This window comes from Galeopterus variegatus, unplaced genomic scaffold (genome assembly GCF_000696425.1).
Source record: "Galeopterus variegatus unplaced genomic scaffold, G_variegatus-3.0.2 Scaffold12454, whole genome shotgun sequence".
Classification (NCBI taxonomy): Eukaryota; Metazoa; Chordata; class Mammalia; order Dermoptera; family Cynocephalidae; genus Galeopterus; species Galeopterus variegatus.
This window is the reverse complement of record NW_007738565.1, coordinates 2,598-13,655: the sequence shown is the minus strand read 5'-3', so window position 1 is coordinate 13,655 and position 11,058 is coordinate 2,598. Positions and strand designations below refer to the sequence as shown.

Sequence of the window (11,058 nt, the reverse complement as noted above, 5' to 3'; positions counted from 1 at the left end):
TTTGAGTTGATTTTGGTATATGGTGAGAGGTACTGGTCTAGTTTCATTCTCCTACATATGAATATTCAGTTTTCCCATCACCATTTGCTGAAGAGGCAGTCTCTTCCCCAGCATGTAGACTTGGTACCTTTGTCAAAGATCAGATGGCTGTAGGTGTATGGGTTGATTTCTGGATTCTATTCCATTGATTTGTGTTTGTTTTTATGCCAGTACCATGCTGTTTTGGTTATTATAGCTTTGTAGTATAGTTTACAGTCAGGTCATGTTATGCCTCCAGCTTTATTTTTTTTTTGCTCTGGATTGCTTTGGCTATTTGTGGTCTTTTATTATTCTGTATAAATGTCCAGATAGTTTTTTCCATTTCTGAGAAAAATGTTATGGGATTTTTGATGAGGATTGAATTGAATCTGTAGATCACTCTGGGAAGATATATCTATACAATGGAATATTACTTTGCTATAAAAAAGAATGAAATACTACCATCTGCAGCAATATGGATAGACTTAGAGGAAATTATATTAAGTGAAACAAGTCAGGCACAGAAAGAGAAATACCACGTGTTCTCATTTATTTGTGGGAGCTAAAAACAAACAAATAAATAAATATACAAACTAATAAGTGATGGTGGGGGAAGAAGACACAAAAATCACAACAATTCCTTGAACTTGTTATGACAAGTGAACGGATATGATGTAGATGGGGCGTAGGGGGGACAGGGATGGGGAAAAGAGGATCAGGTAAAGGGACATGAAAACCACCTACATTGTATATTGAGAAGTTACAATTAAAAAAATAAATAAATAAAAGTACAATGTTTATTTCACATACATAAAAGTTGAAAAGAATATTCTGAGTTTGCTGAAGGTTTTTTAAAAAAATTTCTTCTTTCATTTGTGTAGATACCTCTGAGACTGTTTTAGTTTTGTAAGTGTTATTGAAACAATGCATAAAATAGTTCAGATACATAGTATTTCCTGGCAGTAACATTGTCATCGATCCAACTGAGATACATTAACAAGCAGAAAGCCAATGTTAAATATTGAGGTAGACAGTGCTCATGAAAAATGTTCACAGGCACACCAAGGTCAAGGGTTTGGATCCCCATACCAGCATGCCACCAAAACAACAACAAAAAATGTTCATATTCATTTAATATGTGTATTCACTATTTCACTCACAGTTTTTGTTTAATTACAATTGGGGAAGGGCATCAAGTTACAAATACAATTGTGATTCTCTATGTTTAATGCCTATTAGCACACATTCAATGAACAAAGTGTACAGAGTTATTTTTCTTTTCTCTGTATTGTTTGTTCTGTTTATATTCATTGAAATGTAACTGTAAGTTTGCTGAATCTAATAATAGTAACAGGACTAATTATTTTTATGGCTTTTTCAAAAAAATTGACAGATTGGCAAAAAAAGAAAGAAAAAAGAAAAAGAGGAAGGAAAGAAAGAAAAGAAAGAAAAAAAGGTCTTTCTCCAGGGAATATTTGCAAAGCATTGCTCTGAAGGATATGGCTGCCAGTTAGCAGAAACCAAGTTCTGTTAGCAAGGAAGANGGAGCGCCACCGCGCTTCCCAAGCGGCGCACTATAGCAGTGCGCCACCAGGCCGGCCCTATTTTAACATCTTATACTAAGTTTATTCTTTTGATACTTAGATTTTTTTTTAAATTATTTTTATTATATATTGATAAATTATAGTTGTATATATTTATGATACACAAAGTGGCATTATTTTTTTAATACAATGTGGAATGATTAAATTAAGCTAATTAATATGTCCATTGCCTCAAATATTTAACAAGATACAGTCTCTGACTTATGATGGTTTGACTTAACAGTTTTTCAGCTTTACAATGGGCTTATCAGGGTTTTAAACACATTTTTGACCTAATGCTATTTTCAATTTTCAGTGGGTTTATGGGGATGTAACCCCATCATAAGTTGAGGAGCATGTGCTCTTAACATTAATGGTGCTTGCGATAGGTAGCCTCTAAGAGGGCCCCCATGATTCCGCTTCCATGTATTCCTGGCTGTTTAGTAAGTATAAATTCTTTCTAATTTGGTCTCTCTCTTGAGAGGCTGTACATTCTAACCCTGACCAGGAAAGAAGTTAGGTATGGATGTATTGGTTGGTAAGAGACACAGGAGGCAGTATAACAAAACACATGAAATAAGAAACATTTTTATCACTTACAGATCCCAGAGAGAGGGCCGTCAGGAGACTGTCTAGGACTTGTGTGCTCAACCAGTGGGTGGGGAGCAAGAGAGAGAGAGGGACCCATGGGTCAGAGTCTTTATTGGGTTCTGGGGTGTTATCCGAGTGGGCAGTTGTAATTGGCGGGTTTAAAGTGAGCAGGCACAAGTTCTGTGGAGTCACACTGTGACTGAGAGGCGGTCACTGCAGCATGTCTGTGCAGTCCCTGCAGGGTGTGGGGAACAAGAGGGGCAAGACAAGTAGAGGTGGGGGAGGTGGTTACCAAAGGATGGCTGGACCCGGCGGTTGTGTGTGTTGACCACATTGAGTAACTGGGAGGAGGTGTGTTTCTGTGCTCCCCTGGAAAACATGGTGAGGTTATTTTTAGAAACAGCGTGCTTGCTGCATGCAAATATGAGTCCTTTAAACTGTAACAAAAACTTATCTTTAAAACAGATTTTAGTACTGATAACTTTTATTAATTTTTTTTTCTGCCTCCTTCACCAGCTTTTATGTTGAAGTTCCTATCGTAACTCTTCCTGTTTGTGTAGTTTGTCACACCAAAGGATGAATGATTTTTGCACTTGGGGTGGCCAATACTTTGGATAATAGTTTGTTTTTATAAACGAGAATTCGCTCTAGACATAAAAGGATAAAACTTTTTTTTCTCCCTTATTTCTTTGCTATTTTTAAAAGAGAAAATTAAAGTCATATTGAGGTGGCTAATAACATAATTACCAAATTTTTGTTTGAAGTTTTGGGGTTGAATGGTTTTCACCTGTCTGCTTTTAGCTGAGACATAGTGGGCAAGGAGTGAAGGTAGGGAGGTGAGAAGGGTATTATCCCTTCTGTGGAACCTTTTAATTGTCTAGTGTGTAGGTGGTTGTCTCCTGGCCTGCCTAATAGAGCACCCTGCTGCTTTGATTTGCAGTTTTCTGCACAAGAGAAAAAAAAAATCAAACGAACAATAATAGCAAAGCTCAGTCTGGAGGGCCTTGGGCACGCTGCTGCCCTCTAGTGGTAGAATAGAGATAAGCCCCCACTTCACCACTAGGGGCCTCCTTCCTCTCTGTCCTTATTCTCATAAAATAACTGAAGAAAGCCTCATGTCCTAGGCGAGTCTCCACCCCCGAGAGGCCCCAGCTGCCACTGATCCCTGGGACCTGAGGCTGTGGTACTGTGGGGGGCACTGATCTTGTGTGTAGGAGTCTTGAGGTTTCTGGTTTCTTGAGGACACTGCCTCAGTTGTGGTGCTGGTGAGTGCACCTGTCCAGCAGCTCTGAATTCCCATGGGTGGGTCATTGTTTCAGCTCGGCCCTAATGGAGAGGTACACCAGCAACTAGGGTGCAGGGGTTTGGAGTAGCTATGCAGTAGCTTGACCCTACGGGGTAGGATGTAGTAGCAGCTATGCTCAGGGATGGCTCATTACTTGGTGGGCATGATGCCCGTGGTGGCTGAGCTCCAAGGATAAAAGAACACAATGGCTACCCTCCCTCCAGCCAGAGCAGGACACACACTAGCAGTGGCTCCATTTCCTCAGTGGTGCAGAGCAGTAGCAGAACAAGCCATAGGAAGTGGAGGGGACAGGCCACAGCAACAGCTTCTTCTCTAGAGGTAGCTCAGCATGTGGACCCTGGGAAGCTCCTTCCGCTGGGTTCAGAGCCTGTGAGGACCACACTAGCCTCAGGTAGCAAAGACTGAAGGAGTGCATGACGGCATGGGGGCTGCTGGGGTTCTCTCACTTACCTTTTCCCTGCAGAGAGAAGTCCTTCCTGATCCAGAACAGAGGGATAGGATGGCAGAGGCGAGGTGTTTCCTTCACTGCTCTGCGTGGCACTCCTGGGTTTCTGTGCTCTGCAGGACTTCTGCTACTTCTTTGCTGTTCTCTGGTGCTCTCCTTTAGTTATTGTGATTGTAATGTAGTTGTTTATTTGTTATAATTACTTTTGGTGTGTGCATGTGAAAAGGAAGAGCTCTAGGTGCTTCTAGTTGGCCATCTTGCCAACATCATTTCCTCATGTCAGATTTAACAAAGCTTCAAAGTAGCCTTAATAAATATGCTCAAAGAACTGAAGAAAATAATAATGACTAAAGAAGTAAGGAAAGTAATGATGACAATATGACATCATATTGAAAATATAAAGAGAAGTTATTTAATAGTGTATAAAATTCTGGAATTGAGAAGTACAAACACTGAAGTGAAAAATTTACTAGAGGGATTTAATGATCTATTTGAACTGGAGAATAAAGAATTAGCAAGCTTAAAGATAGGTTGGTGGAAACTATGAAATCCAGAAAAAAAAAATTCCCTTCTGCCTACAGATCCTGGTCTATGATAAGAAATGGAAACTCCTGGAATGAGGGGAAAATGACTTTCACATTTAGGTTTCTCATTCTAAAGTTCTTTCCTCTAGATTTTAGCCTGAGTTCTTTTTTGTGTGTGTGTGTGTCTTTTTCGTGACCGGTAAGGGGATCGCAACCTTTGGCTTGGTGTCGCCCGCACCGCGCTCAGCCATTGAGCACACCAGCCAGTCCTATATAGGATCCAAACCTGCGGTGGGAGCGTCGCTGTGCTCCCAGCGCCGCACTCGGGAGTGCGCCACGGGGCTGGCCCAGCCTGAGTTCTTTGATAAGAGACCTCAGCTCTTGTTCTTAGAAATGCGTGTGGAAAAATGTTTATCAGTGTTGGAGTTTGACAATTTTTATTTCATAGAACTCCAGAATTGTCTGATTATTAGATTCCTGCTCACTTGATTGTGGGTAAAATTCTATTTTTAAAAGAGTAGAATATACTCCCAGCAAACTGAAGTTCAAAGTAAGGCTTGACAGTGTGACAGTGTGTCTTAAACCAAACCTTCCCAGCTATGGGCTTTGTTCTTACAGACTCAGAACATAAACAAAAAGTACAGACCCTAGAATATATAGGAGTTCAGTTGTCCCTTGACAATTTCATGCTGCTTTTTCTATCTCCTTGCCAAATAGGGAGAACAGGGGTTGACTTTAAAATCATGGTTTTATCTTAATTCAGTTCCTATCTGACCACTTACTAGCTGTGTGACCACAGACACCAGCATTCACCTAGTAGGTAGATATTAGTTGAGCACATTTTCTATGCTGCATGTTCAGTTAGATACTGGGAAGACAGCAAGTCTTTTTAGCCTCTGAGTGTCTGGCTCTTAATTTGCAAAATGGGAATCATAGTGCTTACCTTGATTATACTATTGATGTGAGAATTAAATGAGATAATGCATAAAAATGTCTAACAGGGCCTGGAACTCGGTTAGCCCCTAACAAATAGTAAGTATTATTGCTGTTACTGTTTATAATCCTGTAGCCTACTGGCTATAATCCTGTAGCCAAAAAGGACTACACCACAGAAGATTAAGAAGTAAATTCTAGGGCCAAGCCCGTGGCGCATTCGGGAGAGTGCGGCGCTGGGAGCGCGGCAGCGCTCCTGCTGCGGGTTTGGATCCTATACAGGGATGACCGGTGCTCTCACAGTGCTCACTGGCTGAGTGCGGTGCGGCCGGTCTCAAAAAGGTCAAAAAAAAAAAAAAAAAAATCAAAAAAAAAAAAAAGTAAATTCTAGTAGTAATAACACTGTGGCAATCAGTTTACTTGAAACTAGGTTGTGCATTATTGGTAACGAAGGATTATCTATAAAACCCGCAGGTTATAGCTGAACACATGTGACACTGAAATGCAGCTCTTCAAGAAAATTCTAGAGAGAACCTTGTATTGGACTGTAAATGTAAACACTTTTTTTTTTTAAGGACTTCCTATAGGATGATTGGAGGATGTGAGCTGTAGAAACCTTTCCATCTCTGCTGCATACAATCAGCAATTCTGATGATTTTCCCTGAGGATTTCCTTGTTGTCTGGGGCTTCCTGCCATTCCTGCTGTCAGAGACAGCATCCTCTGACCAGATGCCACTCTTCTTTCTCTCAAGTAATTTATTACTTCTGCAGGACAAAGTTATCTAATCCTTAAATCTACTGTTCCTTGTTTAGCACATTTCATTTTTCCGGCTCTTTTCTGAGCATCTCCTTAGGTTTTATTTATGAACCTGTATGGAAGACAGGTTGGTGAAGCAGTTTCGTCTGTAACACACTGCGGTTGATTTGCTGGAAGTAAGTTCTGGGGTTTGTATGTGCGTGTGGCCATCAGCGCAACCTAGAATTACAAAGGAAAGCAAACTTTTAATCGTCCCTGGTCAGAAGGGTTTGTCTATGGACAAAAGCCTAACAAATTCACAGTTCATCAGAGTATTTGCATTTTCTCTTTATGTTGTAGTGATGGATAATTTGCCTCATGACTTTCTGGGAATCTGTCAATTTAAAGGAATTTAAGAAAGTTGTGTGCTCTGTGCTGGTTATTTGGAGATTGGTTTCCCAGGCCCTTGCTTTCAGTCTTCTCCCTTCTTAGTCATGTAGCCACATTAATTTTCAACAGCATCTTCACTAGCCACAGGGTGAAGAGAGTGGGTAAATTTCTTTGACACTCTTTCCATATGGGAGCATTTTGACTCCACAGCTCTTTTTGACTCCACAGTTTGTATTTGATTATGAAGTGAAAGTGGACTGACCCAAATATCTTTGGAGAATTCTCCTGGCTCACAGTTACTTCGTTCTCCCTTATTACTGTGACAGCTCTGATTTAGTAAGAGAAGGTGTAGAATAAACCGAGCCTGGTTTCATTTCTTTTGTTGTTGTTGCCCCTCATGCCCATTACAGTGGAGGATCAAGAGAGAACTGTAGCAGAAATTGATTAAAAAGCCCATTGTTAGGTCCTGAGTTAAGATGCTTGATAATCGAGTCATGAATGTGGAATGGTTCTTGATTTCTAATAGAGTCTGAAACTTTTCTTTGATAAGGAGTTCTCACTGCAGCATATCCCCAAGCCCTTCTCATAGATCTTCTGGCCAGGGCAAATTTTTCTTTCTTGTTCCTAGATTCAAAGTTTCGAGAATTTAATGCCTTTTTTGAAATCCATGTTGTTGCTTATATTTCTTTTCCTTTTTTTTTTTTTTTGGTGGCTGGCCAGTATGAATCTGAACCCTTGACCATGCTCTCCCAAGTGAGCTAATAGGCCAGCCCACGTATATCTCTAGTTCGTTCCTTATTGCTGAAATATATTCTCTTGCATGGGAATCATTTCAAATTATTAAAATATGTGACCTTTCGTGTCTAGCTTCTCTCTCTACTTCATGCAGATGAAGAGCCAAAAGAATCAGATTGAAGCTTGGAGAACAAACTTGGGATTCCAAAATAAATATGTGACCTTTCGTGTCTAGCTTCTCTCTCTACTTCGTGCAGATGAAGAGCCAAAAGAATCAGATTGAAGCTTGGAGAACAAACTTGGGATTCCAAAATGGGACAGAGGCAGTATATGTTAGGGTCTTGGCAGCAGCCAAAATGGACAGTGTAGTGGCCAGAGTGGTCTGCGGGGACCTTAAAATTGGGGCATAAACTGAGTTGGAGTGAGGGTGCCAGATGATCTGTATAAACTAGGGCTTTGGGATAGGCACCATTAGGAGATCTGGGTGGTGTGTCCATATTTCTCTGGAGGGACTGGTCTTGACTCTGTGTTCAAGTAATTGCTGTGATTGAACTTCCTGTTGTTGTTGAACTGGCATGCATTTTGCTTTCTTGAGTTTTGCTCTGTGGTTCTTGACAAACCTGCAGTACTGTTGTATATATGTTCATTTTTGAGGCCATTTCTTTCTGAAGGTTGCAGTCTGGATGTGGGTTCTTATTGAACATGAGGTTCAAATCTTGCAGTTGTTTCTCAGTGAACATAGTTTGTCTCCCTTGTGAAGGCTTCTGGTGCTTGCTTGCCTTGAAACCAGAAATGAACTAGATGTTGTTAACCCCAAGGTCAAGGGTTCGGATCTCCATTTAGGAAAGTCCTTTGAGCCTGACCTTAATGTCTTTTTTTTTTTTTTTCTTTCTTTTTCTTTCTTTTTGTAAATTTTCCTAATTTAACTTAATTTTTTTCTGAAAAGATTAATTTTTAAATTGGTAAACAGAAAATTTGACTTTTTTGATGTGTAGTTTTATGCATTTTAACACATTTACAGATTTCTATAACCACCACCACCACAGGATACAAAATATTTCCATAATCCCAGTAACCTTGTTTATCCCTTTGCAGTCACATTCTCCCCCACCCCTGCCTCCTGGACTATAGGTTCTCATCATTGTAGTTTTGTCTTTTTGAGAATGTTATATAAATGGAAACATCCAGTATGTAACCTTTTGAAACTGGCTTCTTCCACTGAGGATAATGCCTTTGAGATCCATTTGAATGTTACATGTAACAATAGATTTGTTCCTTTTCGCTACTGAGTAGTATTTCATTGTATGAATGTAACAGTTTGTTTATTCATTCATCTGTTAAAGGATGTTTGGATTGTTGATTGGTGGGACATTGGTGATTATATAAATAGAGTTGTTATAAACCTTTGTTACAGTTTTTTTTGTGTGAACATAAATTTTCAATTCACTTGGCATATAAATTTCCTATTACTATTATAACAGATTATTACAAACTAGGTGGCTTAAAACAACAGAAATTTATTCTCCCACTGTTTCAGGAACCAAAAGTCCAAAATTAGTATTGCTGGTCCCAGATCTTCATACTAGCAGGGTCTCACTTCTTCCAGAGACTCTGGGGGAGAATGTCTTCCTCGCCTCTTCCAGCTTCCGGAGGCCAGTTGCCTTCCTTGGCTTTGTGACCCCTTTCTTGCATCTCTCCAGCTTCTCTCTTCTTGTTCCATTTCTTTCTCTTGTTTTGTAATCAAATCTCCCTCTGCTTTCCTCTTATAAGTACACTTGTGATTATGCTTAGGGCCCACTAGGATAATCCAGGATAATCTTCCCATCTCAAGATTCTTAACCACATCTGCAAAGACCCTTTTCTGCCATATACTTTAATATTCACTGGTTGCAGGGATTAGGATGTGTATATCTTTTCTAGGGCCATTTTTCAGCCTACTACACTTGAGTAGATACTTAGTCATGCATATTACTAGACCATATGATAAGTGTATGTTTAATATTATAAGAAACTGCCAAACTGTTTTGCAGAGTGGTAGTCATTTAACATTTCTACCCAGCACCCTCACTTGCCAAAGTACAACACAGTAGCTTCTGTTGCTTGAGTTCTTGCAGAGTTATGAGGGAGAATTAAATGAATGCTAGTGACCATTATTTGAGAATTAAAAACCTTTGTTCAGAAAGACATGGCAGAATAGAATAATGTACTGATGTAAAATAAATGACATATCTTTAATAGTATTATGTTTTTCAAATTGTGTTCTTTTAATTTGATAGTTTGGGTTTAATATAAGTAAATATTTATATAAAATATAGGTTTCAATCTCTAGAAATGTAAGAGCTCATTATTTAACCTAAAAATGGTCATGGCTCAGAAAACAGAATCACATGGTATTTCCTTTCTAACCTACCAGAGCTTACCTCCTCCAAAGATTATGGGGCTTTACTTTTCTGGTCCAGTAAATTGCTGTCAGCAGTATGGGCTTTAGAATATGTCAGCTTTATCAAACATTTACCACTTATAAACGTTTGCTTTTAGCTCTTGACCTGATACTTAAAGTTATGTGATCTTGGAGAACTCACTTAACTGATAGGGTAAAACTAGGTCCCAGTTTCCCCATCTGTTAAATGCAGATGATGATACATTCTTTGCTTCCTCCCAAGGTGGTGGGAGATCAAGATGAGCTGATGTCCATGAACGAGCTTTGGAAACTATAAAATGCTTTATGAATGTACAAGATTATTATTATCTCATGAAATTGTTGATTCATCTTCGTAATTTGAGATACATGGTCTCTATTGTAATACTAATGCTTATAGAGGATCTTCTCACTTACTTTAAAGCTAGTGCCAAGTAAGGTTAGATACTTAGAGGCTGGATAGTAAAGGCATTTTCATTACTGACTTTTCAATTTATCTTGTGCTGAAAACATGTTTAGAAACATGCAAAACACTATCATATAGTGTTTAAGATTACATAAATGGTATAATTCTGTACACATCCTTTTGAGATTTGCTTTTTTAATTCAACATTGTCCTTCAGATTAACCTGTGTTAGTGCATGGAGATCTAGGTCCTCATTTTCACTGTACTATAGTGTTCCATTACATGATAAAACCATAGTTTGTCCATTTTCCCATTTATAACCAGTAAGGTCATTTCAGCTTTTTCCACTCTGACAAACAGTGCTTTAATGAGTGTCTCTCCACATGTCTCCTTGTGCATGTATGGAGGATCTCTAGGCTGTGGATTAGGCAGGATAGGCTTTCTTCTAATAGTAAATAACCCTTGTCTTGTGGGGTCTGCTTGTCGTATAACTTCGTATAATGTATGCTATCCGAAGTTATTACGCTGGATGATAAAACCATAGTTTGTCCATTTTCCCATTTATAACCAGTAAGGTCATTTCAGCTTTTTCCACTCTGACAAACAGTGCTTTAATGAGTGTCTCTCCACATGTCTCCTTGTGCATGTATGGAGGATCTCTAGGCTGTGGATTAGGCAGGATAGGCTTTCTTCTAATAGTAAATAACCCTTGTCTTGTGGGGTCTGCTTGCAGGGGTGCTCTGCCACATAGTTTCTCAGGGACTATGGAGGGACTGATGGAGGCCCCACTGTCTTGTGACTGCACAACTGGAGCATGCAGCCTCCGTGAGATCAAGGTAGGGCAGGCAAACAGGGAGAATTGTCAACTGACTGACTCTTCTATGTGTTCAGCAAAGGGAAGGATTATCAATTGTTCGTGAGCACTACTCATGCCCACCAAAAATAGACAGCTGGAAGTGCGACCTGATGCTA

At 39.5% G+C, this 11,058-nt stretch overlaps 1 pseudogene; it reads right to left on the bottom strand.

Moving 5' to 3' along the window:
• Positions 1–7,492: 7,492 nt before the first annotated feature.
• Positions 7,493–8,040, bottom strand: LOC103581152 (annotated as a pseudogene).
• Between the last annotated feature and the right edge of the window lie 3,018 nt (positions 8,041–11,058).